The sequence below is a fragment of the Pongo pygmaeus genome, chromosome Y (genome assembly GCF_028885625.2).
Source record: "Pongo pygmaeus isolate AG05252 chromosome Y, NHGRI_mPonPyg2-v2.0_pri, whole genome shotgun sequence".
Taxonomy (NCBI): Eukaryota; Metazoa; Chordata; class Mammalia; order Primates; family Hominidae; genus Pongo; species Pongo pygmaeus.
The window spans coordinates 34990584-35005323 of NC_072397.2; the positions used below are offsets into that span (position 1 = coordinate 34990584).

The window sequence follows — 14740 nt, forward strand, 5'->3', positions numbered from 1 at the left end:
AGAGACATGCATATAAATAACTTTTTATTCTTAAAAGTAATCAGTTAGTTTTATTCACATTTGTTTTCTCCTTAATTTATCAAGGTAAGTTTCACATAATGTGAAATTACATTTGATTATGCAATTCAATGAAATTTAATATGCTTATAATGTGGTACAATCATCATCTATCTTTAGTTCCTAAATATATATATTGTCCAACAGGAGACTCCATATCTACTAAAGACTTCTTTTTATTTCTCAGTCCCTGATAACCAGTAACCTACCTTTTATCTCTATGGCTATGCCTTTTTACCACATGGGTTTTGCACTGCAACAGTTTTCAATCCAACATGCCAAAGTCATAGAGGTTTTAAAATTGTTCATTTTTCTTTTCCTTTTCCTTTTTTTTTTTTTCATTTTGCAATTACCAGGCCCTGTGCTCCTCTCACCAATTTAGTAAGAGTGTGTGTGTCAGGGAGAGAATTATTACATTTATTTCAGGGATTGAGGACATTATTTTCTTATTTATTTAAATGCTGCTACAGGGATGAGATTTTGCAGCCTACAGTATGTAAGTGAGCAATCTATATTTTATTTTCACTGGATACATTTCTCAGACTGGGAAGGAAATTCTTTTAGCCAGATTTTTGTTGGTTGCTAGGAGACCAAATTCCTCTTGTGATGTGTTTGCTACTCAGCTTGACATATACTAGAGTGATGCTTTAGATTGCTTTACCTTCGTAGGCCTTCTGAGGCAGTGTTTCAATTTGCAGTCTTGAAAACCATACAGGCTGGAAGAATATCTAAAGAAATATTTATTTGAGATGGCACGTGTTTCTTCAGAAACTCAAGTTGTTTCTCCCAGAGATGAATTAAATGATTCAGAAGCCTCCACTAGGTCTCCACTGTGTAAACACACATTCCCTGCGGACTCAGACTTAAGGTCAATCATTGAAGAAAATGCTGTTCAGGTTTTGTCACAAGAATCCTTGTTAAAATGGCCATGTTACCGAATGTGTGTCTCTGAGCCAGATAAAGATAATGATTGTTTTTCTCTGACCTTTCCCAGGAAACGTTGGAAAATATTTGAGAGTGACCAATTCAAGTCTATTCTATGGGATGAGAATGGAACTTGCATAGTGACTAATGAAGAACTCTTCAAGAAAGAAATTTTGCATAGAAAGGCTCCTTACAGAATATTTCAAGCTGACAGTATCAAAAGTTTTGTTTGACAGCTCAGCCTTTATGGATTTAGTAAAATTTACAGAATTTTCAAAGATCTGCCTTTCTAGCCACCTTTCTGGCAGAAGAGAATGAATCCATTGTCTTAAGCAAGGTATTTAGCATATTTCAGTTAACACTTTACATAGAGTATATATGTAATTTTACTTTGTATACCAGTAAATATATTAATACATGCAGTAAGATCACATTTTGAAAATTATGTAAAACACTAATGTAAAAATTATTCATTTTTTTGAAATTATTGAGTTCAGCTTGAGCATTAACCTTTCAGGGTTTTAAGAAATTTTGCTAACAACTTTGAAGCTCATTTATCAAAATAAATGTACCAAAGCCACTTAATGCAATGTTACTATTAATATATAACATGTTTTCACTTGAGGGCTTAACAACTTGAGTGCTTTTTTCCCAAAAGCACATTTCTGAAGATAGTAAACCATGTTCATGAATTATTTGATGACATTAAGTTTGTGTGATGAAGCAGAAATCTGATATTTTAAGTGTTGTTTGTTATTGCCACTTGTCTCAACAAATTACAAAAGATCAACATGCTATTTTGAATCAGTTGACCACTATTCATGTGCACTCTCATAGCACCTGCATCCAAGCAAGTGGCCACATTGTGAATTTCATTACAACCACAATTTCTCAATACCCTAACACATCTCCCTAGTAAAACCATTATCTGGGGCTGATAGTGGAACAATCTGCTCTTCCAACAAGATATCCTGTGATATCAGTCAACGAGGCTACACGTCTTAACCTGCTACCAGCAGGCAACTCGTGGTTGCAAATGCCTATGATACCTGATACATCAGCGGTCCCTCATTCCAGGCCAGATCTTCAACCATCACAACTGGACAAATATCACCCTAATTACAAATGATCTTCCATTAAAAGTGTACCAGGTTATGTGGGACAACAGAGACTAACATTTACATTGACCGAAAAAATCCAAAAATTTCTGCAATTATCTTACTGAACAATAAAACTGCATGTCGACTTTTATGTTTCCTTTTTTCTCTATTTCTCAAAGTACAGTTAAAAGTAGAATGGTGTTTTCTTTCAGTGTCAGGCTATTTTACTACTTTTTGTAAAAGTATATATGGGTGTTTTGATCATTTGTAAGGAAATTTGATGTGCTCCTATGTAAGTTAACTAATTTAGTTCTCTAAAGAGGAAAAAATAATAAAGTCTTTGGGTCCATTTGCTGCTGAAACAACACAGCACCACTGCCTGGCTAATTTGTAAAAAGACTTATTTTGCTCATGGTTCTGGAGGTGGGGAAGTCCGAGGGGCTGCATCTCATGAGATCTTCTTTCTATGTTACAACATGGCAGGTTGACCTCATATGGCGAAGGGCATGAGATGAACAGAAAATCGAGACCAAACTCATCCTTCATCAAAGACCACTCACAGAATAACTAACTTCTTCTCCAGATAACACCATCAATTCAGTCATGGGGTTGAGCATACATGGCTAATCACCTCTCAAACATCCTACCTCCCAACACTATCTCAATGGACACAGAATTTCAATGTGAAATTTGGAGGGGACATATCAAACAATGACAGCAGGCAAAGGAAAGGAAACAACTGGAGCTAGGAAAAAGTAATAAGTGACTTCTAAAGTAGTCTGGCATAAATCAAATGAGGGCAAAAATTTGCATGACACAAAGGGAATAGAGGCTCACATAAACACATGCCCACCACACTGGGCTAATTTTTATATTATTAGTAGAAATAGGGTTTCACCATGTTGGCCAGGATGGTCTTGAACTCCTGGCTGCATTTGATCCACCCACCATGGCCCCCAAAAGTGCTGAGATTACAAGTTTGAGCCACCATACCCCACCTCTACTGCAGAATTTCATCACATTGGTTTCGTGCTCCATACAAAGTCAGATTTAATTGCTTTTTGTCAGGATTAACACCTTTTAGATTCTGAGTCCCAATCCTCAGCATGGCTAAATAAATCCCTTCCAGACCTGACATTTGTTTTCCTTTCAGCTTTATGTCCTTCTGTTTCACCACAGTGAGACATTCAGACCGTTCCACTTTCAGACATGCCCTTTTCCATCTGGTAACTTGAGTCCCATTATTTTCTTGGAGACAAAAGTCTCTCCCCAGTTTGCCTACTTAAGACTACTACAACACAGACATCACTCCTTCCAGGATAGTGCTTCTTGTCTAGCACATTAATTTTCCTGTCTGTCTGTCTGTCTTAGACAACCAGCACTGATGTAACACAGTACTTAATACATATATGAATGTGTGTGTATATATATACACTTATGTATGTGAATTGGTCAATGTTGACTGGGACTTACAAATATAGCACCTATTTTCATTGTCAAAATAAACATTCTTGGTGTTGTGGCATTAATTTTTATTCTTTTTTCCTCACCACAACTTTTCCTAAAAGGGTAGGTCACAGTATTGTTCAGTAGAGATGCAATAATTTTGACTTACTGAGATTAGCATCACTGGTTATCATTTCAACTATGATGCTCTTTTTTAGGTCTACTTATAATTTTTCCATGCTTCTAAAAGTTCTTTTTCATCTTCTGTTTTGACTGGCAGGTCCTTGCCTGAAAGAATTAGCTGTCTCCTTACCACTTCTTCCTTTATTTGCAGTAACAATTCCCAGTGGCAAAGGGATATTTGGGAGCCCTTTGTGGCCTATGGAATAAAACAAAATATCCTAAAATAAAAACCTAAAGAAGCTCTTTGTGAAACTGACTTTTGATGTGTGGATTCATTTGATAGAGTTCAACCTTTCTTTTGATTCAGCAGGTTGGAAACCCTCTAATTGTAGAATCTGCAAAGGGACATTTGGGAGCCCATAAAAGCCTATGGGGAAAAACCTACTATCCCCACACAAAAACTGGAAAGAAATTATCTCTGAAACTGCTTTGTGATGTGTGAATTCATCTCACGGAGTTAAACCTTTTCTTTGATCCAACAGTTAGGAAAACTTTTGGAGAATCTATGAAGAGACATTTGGGAGTCCTTTGAGGCCTATAGTGAACTACCAAATATCCGCAAATAAAAACTAGAAAGAAACTATCTGTGAAACGTCTTTGTGATGTGTGGATTCATCTCACAGAGGTAAAACTTTCTTTTCTTTCAGCAGGTGGGAAACATTCTTTTAACAGTATCTGTGAAGGGACATTTTATAGCCCATGAAGTCTATGATGAAAAACTACATATCCCCAGATGAAAACTGGAAAGAAGCTATCTGTGAAACTGATTTGGGATGTGTAAATTCATCTCACAGAACTAAACCTTCCTGTTGATTCAGCAGATTGTAAACACTCTTTTTGGGGAATCTGCAAAGGGACATTTCAGAGGTCATTGGGGGTCTTTTGAAAAGAAAAGAATATCCCCAGATGAAAACTAGAAAGAAGCTACCTGTGGAACTACTTGGTGATGTGTGGATTAATCTCATAGAGTTAAACTTTTATTTCAATCTAGCAGGTTGGAAATACTCTTTTTGTAGAATCTGTGAAGCAACATTTGGGAGTCCTTTGAGGCCTATGAAGAAAAACTGAATATTCCCAGATAAAAGTTAGAAAGAAGGTATCTGTGAAACTATTTTGTGATGTGTGGATTCATCTCACAGAGCTAAACATTTCTTTGATTCAGCAAGTTGAAAACACTCTTTTTGAAGAATCTGTGAAGGGACATTTGGGATTCCATGGAAATCTATGGAGGAAAATTGGATATTCCAAGATTAAAACTAGAAAGAAACTATCTATGAAACTGTTTTGTGATGTGTGGGTTCATCTCACAGAGTTAAACCTTTCTTTTTATTAAACAGCTTGGAAACACTCTTTTTGGATAATCTGTGAAGAGACCATTGGGAGTCCTTTTAAACCTATGAGGAAAAATCAACTATCCCCAGATAAAAGATAGAAGCTTTCTGTGAAACTACTTTGTGATGTGAAGATTCATCTCACAGAGTTAAATCTTTCTTTAGATTCACCAGGTTGGAAACACTCTTTCTGGAGAATCTGCAAAGGGACATTTGGGAGCCCATTGCAGCCTTTGGGGGAAAATGGAATATCCCAAGATAAAAACTATAAAGAAGTTCTTTGTGAAATTGCCTTGTGATGTGCAGATTCATCTTACAGACTTTATTATTATTATTGTTCAGGAGGTTGGAAACACTCTTGTTAGACAATCTGTAAAGGGACATTGGGGGTCCATTGTGGGTTATGAAAAAAAAAACATGCTGGATAAAAACTAGAAATAAGATATTTGTGAAATTTTGTGATGTGTGGATTCATCTTGCAAAGTTATATCTTTCTTTTGATTCAGCGTGTAGGAAATACTCTTTTTGGAAAATCTGTGATGGAACATTGAGAAGCTCATCGAGGCCTATTGAGAAAAACTGTGTAGCCCCAGATAAAAATTGGAAAAAACTGTATGTGAAACTGCTTTTTGATGTGTGGAATGATCTCACAGAGTTAAAACTTTCTTTTGACTCAGCAGTTAAAAAACACTGTATTTGGAGAACCTGTGATGGGACATTTGGGAGCCCATTGAGGCCTAGAGTAAAAACAAAATATCCCCATATCAAAATTGGAAGGAAGCTATGTATCAAACTGTGTTGTGATGTATGCATTCACCTCACAGAGGTAAGCCTTCCTTTTAATTCAGCAGGTTGAAAACACTCCTTCAGGAGATCTGTGAGGGTACATTTCGGAACCCTTTGAAGCTTAAGGGAAATAACTGAAAATCCACCGGTATAAACTAGAAAGAGTCTACCTGTGAAATTGCTTTGTTATGTGTGTATTCATCTCACAGTGTTAAATTTTGCTTTGATTCAATAGGTGGGAAACATTCTTTTTGGGGAATCTGCAAAGGAACATTTTGGAGCTTTTTGAGGCCAGTGGGGAAAAACAGAATATCCCCAGGAAAAAACTAGAAAGAAGCTATCCATGAAACTGCTTTGTGATGTCTGGATTCACCTCACAGGGTTAAACATTTCTTTTGATTCAGCAGGTTGGACACACTCTTTTTGGAAAATTTCCAAAGGGACATTTGAAAGCCCATTGAGGACAATCAGGAAAAAACTGAATAGCCAAGGTAAAAATTAGAAAGAGGTTATCTGTGAAATGGCTTTATGATATGTGGGTTCATCTCACAAAGTGAAACATTTCTTTTGATTCAGCAGATTGGATACCCTCTTTTTGAAGAATCTGTGAAGGGACATTTTGGAGGCCATTGAGACCTATGAGGAAAAATGGAATATCTCCAGGTAAAAACTAGAAAGAAGCTCTCTGTGGTACTGTTTTGTGATATGTGGATTCATCTCTCAGAGTGAAACATTTCTTTTGATACAGCAGTATGGAAACACTCTCTTTGGAGAATCTACAAAGGGGCATTTGGGACAGTTTTGAGGCTTAAGGGAAAAAATTGAACATTCTCAGTTAGAAACTAGAAAGAAGCTATCTGTAAAACTGCTTTGTGATGTGTGGCTATATCTCACAGAGTTTAAACGTTTCTTTTGATGCAGCAGGTTAGAAATGCTCTTTTTGGAGATTCTGATAAGGGACATTTAAGAGACTTTTGAGGCCCATGCAGAAAAAACCACGTATCCTTAGGTAAAAACTAGAAATAAAGTATCCGTGAAACTGCTTTGTTTTGTGTGGATTCATTTCATGGAGTTAAGCATTTCTTTTGATTCAGCAGGTTGGAAACACTGTTTCTGGAGAATCTGCAAAAAGACATTTGGGAGTCCATTGAGGCCCATAGGGAAAAACAAAATATACCCAGGTAAAAACTATACAGAAGCTATTGGTATAACTGATTTGTGAAGTGTGCTTCATTTCACAGTGTTAAACTTTTCTTTTTATTCAGCAAGTTCAAAATACTCTTTTTCAGAATCTCAGAAGACACACTTGGGAACATGTTGAAGATTATGTGGAAAAGTGCAATATCCCCAGGTAAAAAATAGAAAAAAGCTACCAAAGAACCCACTTCGTGATGTGTGGATTCATCTCACAGAGATAAACCTTTCTTTTGATTCAGCAGATAAAAAACACTTTCTGGAGAATCTACAATGGAACATTTGGGAGCCCATTGAATCATATGGGGAAAAACTGAATATCCCGAGGTAAATACTAGGGAGAAGTTATGTGTAAAACTACTTTGTGATGTGTGGATTCATCTAACAGAAGTAAAGCATCCTTTCTGTTCAGCAGGTTGGAAACACTCTTTTTGGAATATCTGCCTAGGGACATTTTGGACCCCATTGAGGCCTAGAGGAAAAACAGAATATCACAGATAAAAATTAGAAAGAAAATGTATGAGAAATGGCTTCATGATGTCTGGATTCGTCTCACAGAGTTAAACTTTTCTTTTGACTCAGCAGGTTGGAAAGAATCTTTTGGAGAATCTATGACGGGATATTTGGGAGCTCATTGAGGCCCATGGGGAAAAACCAAATATCCCAAGGAATAACTCGAAGGAAGATGTCTGTGAAACTGCTTTGTGATGTGTGGATTCATCTAACAGAGTTAAAACTTTCTTTTGATTCAGTGGGATGGAAACACTCTTTTTGGGGAGTCTGCAGAGGTAAATTTAGGAGCCTAGGAGACCACGTGGAAAAATAGAATGTACCCAGGTAGAAACCAATAACAAGCTGTCTGTCAAACAGCCTGGTGATGTGTGGATTCATCTTACAGAGTTAAAACTTTCTTTTGATTCAGCAGGTTGGAAACACACTTTTTGGAGGATCTGTGAAGGGATATTTGGAAGTCCATTGAGGCCAATGGGGTAAAATGGAATATCCCATGATTAAAAACTAGAAAGAATCTATCTGTGAAAGTGCTTTGTGATTTGCATATTCATCTCACAGAGTTAATACTTTCTTTTGATTGGACAGATTGAAAACACTTTTTTTTTTTTTTTGGAGAATCTGTGAAGGGACATTTTAGATCCCATAAAAGATCATGGGGAAAGTCAGAATGTTCTCAAGTAAAAACTAGAAAGATGCTATGTGTGAAACTTCTTTGTGATTTGTGGATTCATCTCAGAATTAAACCTTTCTTCTGATTCAGCAAGTTAGAAAATCTCGGCTAGGTGGGGTGGCTCATGCTTCTAATCCCAGGACTTTGGGAGGCAAAGCTGGGTGGATCACAAGGTCAGGAGTTCAAGACGGTCCTGGCTAACATGGTGAAACACCATTCTATTAAAAATACAAAAAAAAAAATTAGCCAGGCATGGTGGTGGGTGCCTTAGTCCCAGCTACTTGGTAGGCTGAGGCAGGAGAATGGCATGTACCTGGGAGGTGGAGCTTGCAGTGAGTGGGAAATTGCAACACTGCACTCCAGCCTGGGTGACAGAGAAAGACTCCATCTCCAAAAAAAAAAAAAAAAAAAAAAGAAAAAGAAAATCTCTTTTTGGAGTATATGCAAAGGTATATTTGGGAGACCACTGAGGCCCATGTGGAAAAACTGAATATCTCCAGGTAAAGACAAGAAAAATGCTCTCTGTGAAACTCCTTTGTGATGTGTAGATTCATTTCATAGAGTTAAAAGTTTCTTTTGATTCAGCAGATTGGAAACACTCTTTTTTAGAGGTTTTGCTAAGGGATATTTGTCAGCCCATTGAAGCCTATGGGGAAAATCCAAATATTCCCAGGTAAAAACTAGGAAGAGGTATCTGTGAAACTGCTTTGTGATGTGAGGATTCATCTCATAGAGAAAAACCTCTTTTTTGGCCCAGCAGATTGAAATACTCTTTATGGAGGATCTGCAAAGGGACGTTTTGAAGCCCTTTGTGGCCAATGAGAAAAATAAAATATCACCACATAAAAACTAGAAAGAAGCTATTTGTAAAACTACTTTGTGGTTTACTGATTCTTCTCCCAGAGTTAGACGTTTTCTTTGATTCAACGGGTTGGAAACAATCTTTCTAGAAAATTTGCAAAGGGACATTTGAGTGCCCAATGAGGCATATGGGGAAAAACCCAATATCCCCAGATAAAAACTAGAAAAATCTTTCTATGAAACTGCTTTATGATGTGTGGATTCATCTTACTGAATTAAAAGTTTGTTTTGATTTAACAGGTTGGAAACACTCTTTTTGGAGAATCTGCAAAGGGATTTTTGGGAGCCCATTAAGGCCCATGAGGAGAAACTGAATTTCCACAGGTAAAAACTAGAAAGAATCTGCGTAACAGCTTTGTGATGTGTGGATTCATCTCACGGAGTTAAATATTTCTTTGTATTCAGCAGGTTAAAAACAGCCTTTTGGAGGATCTATGAAGGAATTTTTGGCAGCCCATTAAAACCTACTGGGAAAAAAATGAATATCCTCAGGTAAAAACTAGTAAGAAGCTATCCGTGAACTGCTTTTGTCATGTGTGGATTCATCTCACAGAGTTAAACCTTTCTTTGGATTCAGCAGGTTAAAAACATTCTTTTTGGAGAATCTGCATAGGGATATTTAGGAGTCCATTCAGGCTTCTGTGGAAAAACCCAATATCCCCAGCAAAAAATTAGAAAGAAAATGTGAAAATGCTTTGTGATGTGTGGATTCATCTCACAAAGTTAAACCTTTCTTTTGATTTATGTGGTTGGAAATGTGAGAAGGAGGGTTTCTGGGGTGCCAGTTGTGTTGGTCTCCCCTGTGTGAGACACCCATGGAAAGCCATGGCTGGTCTCTGAGGAGAAAATTCTCCTTATTGCCTTCAGGTTTTTATGCCCCAAGAGCATAACCACTCAGCAGCATTCCACAGTTTTCTCAGGGAGATAATGCTCCCTTGAAGCAGTGGAGTATAGCCAAACATCTTGGCTTCTCCTAAAACCTGCTCCCACCTCTTTCAGTCTCAATAAGTTAAAGATCTTAAGTAGTTTAGACACACACCTCTCAAGGAAATTCACAGAAATCACCACTGCTATACATCTTATCGAATGACTCACAAGATCTCCTTCACTGATTAATCCTTTTCCTCATTCCTTCCTCCCCCTCCCATCTGCTGTAAGAACAAACTGTCCGTATACCAATAAATTGGGTGGAGCCTGAGGGCTCCAGGCTATGAGGAATCCTTCAATGCTCCAGTCCCCTAGACCCACCTTTTAAACACTTACTCTGCCTAACTCTTTTTTTCTCCACCAGAGTCAGGGTACCCACTGGGTGGGGTGGCTTGTTTCCCCAACATCTGGCACCCAACACAGGTCTCCCTGTAATCTCTACAATAATACAGTGAAGAAATGCCAGAGCATGGAAAGTGGAGCATGACTGACAAAGGACACCCACGTACGTTTTCACTTCAGGCTCTGTGAAGAATTCCATGGTAACCTCAGGAAAATCTGGGTCAGGCTGAAAGTAAGTTGGCTAATTCCTTATGCCTGGTGACACAGTTATTGTGCTACAGTGGGGCAATTGTGAGTACCTGAAATCTCACATCTTTGTTCCATCTCATAGAAGAGTATTCTCCTTGGTTCATGGAATATGGAACCAGGCATGTAAAAGTTTGGTATAAGGTTGGATCAGACTTAAAATTAGCATGAGAGAGCCTCAATATTCCTTTCTCAAATTGGTCATTGTGGTTGGTAATTAAAACAGCACTGAAGTGCTTCCACACTGAGGAGGAAGGAACAGGAGTTTCAGGATGACACAGAAAATTTTAATAATCAGAAGTCTGATGATGAGCAAAGGGAACCATCACAGTCTAGGTTTAAAAAGGGGGAGAAATGGGAAGCTATACATACTAATCTCCAAAAACTTATGAAAGGAACAGTTCCACCTACTGCAGAAATATTGCCACCTACTGTGCCTTTAGGGGAAGGCCTGGAATGGTCACCCCTTCCTCAGCCTTATGAATTTCTAGAAAGGAAGCCTGAGATGCGTCTTGCCACTCCGAATGTTGCATGCTCCACTATTGACTATGGTGAAAGGAAGCTGCACGCTTGCCCAACAGCCAATTACAGTAGGGAATGATCCAGGCTTGTACACCTGTTAATTATGGTAAAGGAATTGTGTGAGCTAGCCCAGATACTAATTATGACTCAGGGGTAATCCAGGCATCCATTCTCCCGACACAAGAAATGGGGGATTTGGATGCTTGGCAGTTTTTACTAATTATTTTGCCAGCTGAAAAGGTCAGAGAACATACTCAAGCACAGTGGGAGCTATTTTATTTTAAAATATTAAAAGACTTAAGGCAAGCAATTGGACAATATGGGCCAAATTCTCCTTATGTTCATTCCTTATTACAATCTGTGGCTTATAACCAACATTTAATATCTATGGATTATTATCAGTTATTAGCCTGATCCACCCTGTCTCCCTCTCAATTTCTCTAATTTGAAACTTGGTGGATGGATGAAACAACAAATTAGGCATGCAGAAATGCTCAAGCACAACCTCCCATTAATATCACATCTGATCTGTTGCTTGGATTTGGAGAGGCATGAGGTACTGGAAATCAACTGATGGTAATGGGTGTTGAACGTGTTGATCAGCTAAGAACTATATACCCAAGAGCCTGGGAAAAAATTCATAACCCTGGTACTACTTACCCTTCTTTTTACTCAGTTCCACAGGTTCCAAGGGAGCCTTATCCAGATTTTGTCACCCATTTGCAAGACACGGCTCCAAAAGCCATTTTGGATTATCATGCAAGGAAAGTGATTCATGAAGGAACATTTTGGAGCCCATTGAAATCTATGGGGAAAAACCTTATATTCACAGGTAAAAACTAGGAACAAGCTATCTGTGGAACTGTTTGCTGACGTGTGGATTCATCTCACAGAGATAAAACTTTCTTTTGATTCAGCAGGTTAGAAACACTCTTTTTGGTGAATCTGTCATGAAACATTTGAGTGTGCATTGAGGTGTACGAGGAAAAACTGAATATCTTCAGATAAAAACTAGAAAGTAGCTATCTGAAAAACTACTTTGTGATATGGGGGATCATCTCACAGGGTTAAAACTGTCTTTTGATTCAGAAGTTACAAACAGTATTTTTGGAGAATCCATATAAAGTCATTTGGAAGGCCATTGAGGCCTCTGGGAAAAAAACAAGTATCTTCAGAAAAAACTAGAATCTCTCTGTGAAATTACTTTTGATGTGTAGATTCATCTAACAGAGTTAAACCTTTCTTTTCATTCAGCAGTTTGTAAACACTGTTTTTGTGGAATCTGCAAAGTCACATATTGGAGCTCACTGAAACATATGCTGAAAAACAAACTATCCCCAGATAGAAACTAGAAAGAATCTATCTGTGAAACTCTTTTGTAATATTTGGATTCACCTCAAAGAGTTAAACCTTTCTTTTAATTCAGTAAGTTGGGAAAACTCTTTTTAAAGAATCTCCAAAGGGAATTTTCGAGCCCATTGAGTCCTTGGAGACAAACTGAATATCCTCAGGTGAAAACCACAAAGAAGCTATCTGTGAAACTGCTTTGTGATATGTGGATTCATGTCACAGAATTAAAATTTTCTTTTTATTCAGCAGGTTGGAAACATTCTTTTTGGCGAATCTGTGAAGTCATATTTGGGAGCCCTTTGAGCTTTATGCAGAAAACCAAAATTTCAAGAGATAAAAAATAGAAAGAAGCTATTTGTGAAACTGCTTTGTGAGTTGCAGATTTATTCCACAGAGTTAAAGCTTTCTGTTGATTCAGCAGGTTGAAAACATTATTTTAGGAGAATCTGCAATAAAACCTTTGGGAGCCCATTGAGGCCTATGGTGAAAAACCAAATATCTCCATTTAAAAACTAGAAAGAAGTGAGGGACTGATCCAAGATGGCCGAATAAGAACTGGTTCAGTCTACAGTTCCCAGAGGGACACAGAAGACAGGTGATATTTGCATCTCCACCTGAGGAACTGGGTTTATCTCTTTGGGACTTGTTGGACAGTGGGTGCAGACCATGGAGTGTGAGCCAAAGTAGGGAGGGACATTGCCTCACCTGGGAAGCATAGGGGGTCAGGAAATTCCCTTTCCTAGCCAAGGGAAGACATGACAGATGGTACCTGGAAAATCAGGACACTCCCATCCTAGTACTGCACTTTTCCAACAGTCTTAGCAAATGGCACACCAGGAGATTACATTCTGTGCCTGGCTCAGGGGGTCCAACACCCACAGAGCCTTGCTCACTGCTAGAGCAGCAGTCCAAGATCAAGCTGCCAGGCAATTGCAAGGCTGGGAGAAGGGCGTCCACCATTGCTGAGGCTTAAGTAGGTAAACAAAGCACCTGGGAACTTCAAACTGTGTGGAGCCCTTTGCAGCTCAATGAGGCCTCCCTGCTACTGTAGACTCCACCTCTGGGGGCATGGTATAGCTGAATAACAGGAGGCAGAAACTTCTGCAGACATAAAAGTCCCTGTGTGACAGCTCTGAAGAGAGTAGTCATTCTCCCATCATGGAGTTTGAGATCTGAGAATGGACAGACTATCTCCTCAAGTGGGTTCCTGACCCCTGAGTAGCCTAACTGGGAGACACCTTCAAGTAGGGAGCAACTGAAGTCTCATACAGCTGAGTCCATCTCCGAGACAAAGCTTCCAGATGAAGGATCAGGCAGCAATGTTTCCTGTTGTGCAGTATTTGCTCTTCTACAGCAGCCGCTGGTGATACCCAGGCAAACAGGGCCTGAAGTGGACTTCCAGCAAAGGCCAACAGAGCTGAAGCTGAGGGCCCTGGATTTTAGAAGGAAAACTAAAAAACAGAAAGGAATAGCATCGACATCAACAAAAAGAACATCCATACCAAACCCCCTTCTGAAGGTCACCATTATCAAAAACCAAAGTAGATAAAACCACAAAGATGGGGAGAAACTAGAGCAGAAAAGCTGAAAATTCTAAAACTCAGACCATCTTTCCTCCTCCAAAGGAATGCAAGCTCCTCCCCAGCAACAGAAGAAAGTTGGAGGGAGAAAGACGTTGATGAGTTGACAGAAGTGGGCTTCAGAAAATTGGTAATAACAAATTTCTCCGAGCTAAAGAAGGATGTTTGAACCCATTGCAAAGAAGTTAAAAACCTTGAATAAAGATTAGCCAATTGGGTAACTAGAATAAACAGCATAGAGAAGACCTTAAATGACCTGATGGAGCTGAAAACCATGGCACGAGAAGTATGTGATGCATGCACAAGCTTCAGTAGCTGATTCGATCAAGTGGAAGAAAAGGTATCAGTGAAAGAAGATAAAATGAATGAAATGGTGCAGGAAGAGAAGTTTACAGAAAAATAGAGTAAAAACAAACAAACAAAGCCTACAAGGAATATGGGACTATGAAAAAAAAAGAAATCTACGTCTGATTGGTGTACCTTAAAGTGACAGGGAGAATGGAACCAAGCTGGAAAAGACTCTTCATGATATTATCCACGAAAACTTCCCCAACCTAGCAGTGCAGGCCAACATTCAAATTCAGGAAATACGGAGAATGCCTCAAAGATATTCCTCAAGAAAATCAAACCCGAGACACATAACTGTCAGATTCACCAACGTTGAAATGAAGGAAAAAATGTTAAGGGAAGCCAGAGAGAAAAGTTGGG

At 38.6% G+C, this 14740-nt stretch overlaps 1 pseudogene; it reads left to right on the plus strand.

Moving 5' to 3' along the window:
* The first annotated feature begins 806 nt into the window (after nucleotides 1-806).
* Nucleotides 807-14139, plus strand: LOC129025753 (heat shock transcription factor, Y-linked-like; annotated as a pseudogene).
* Nucleotides 14140-14740: the final 601 nt, after the last annotated feature.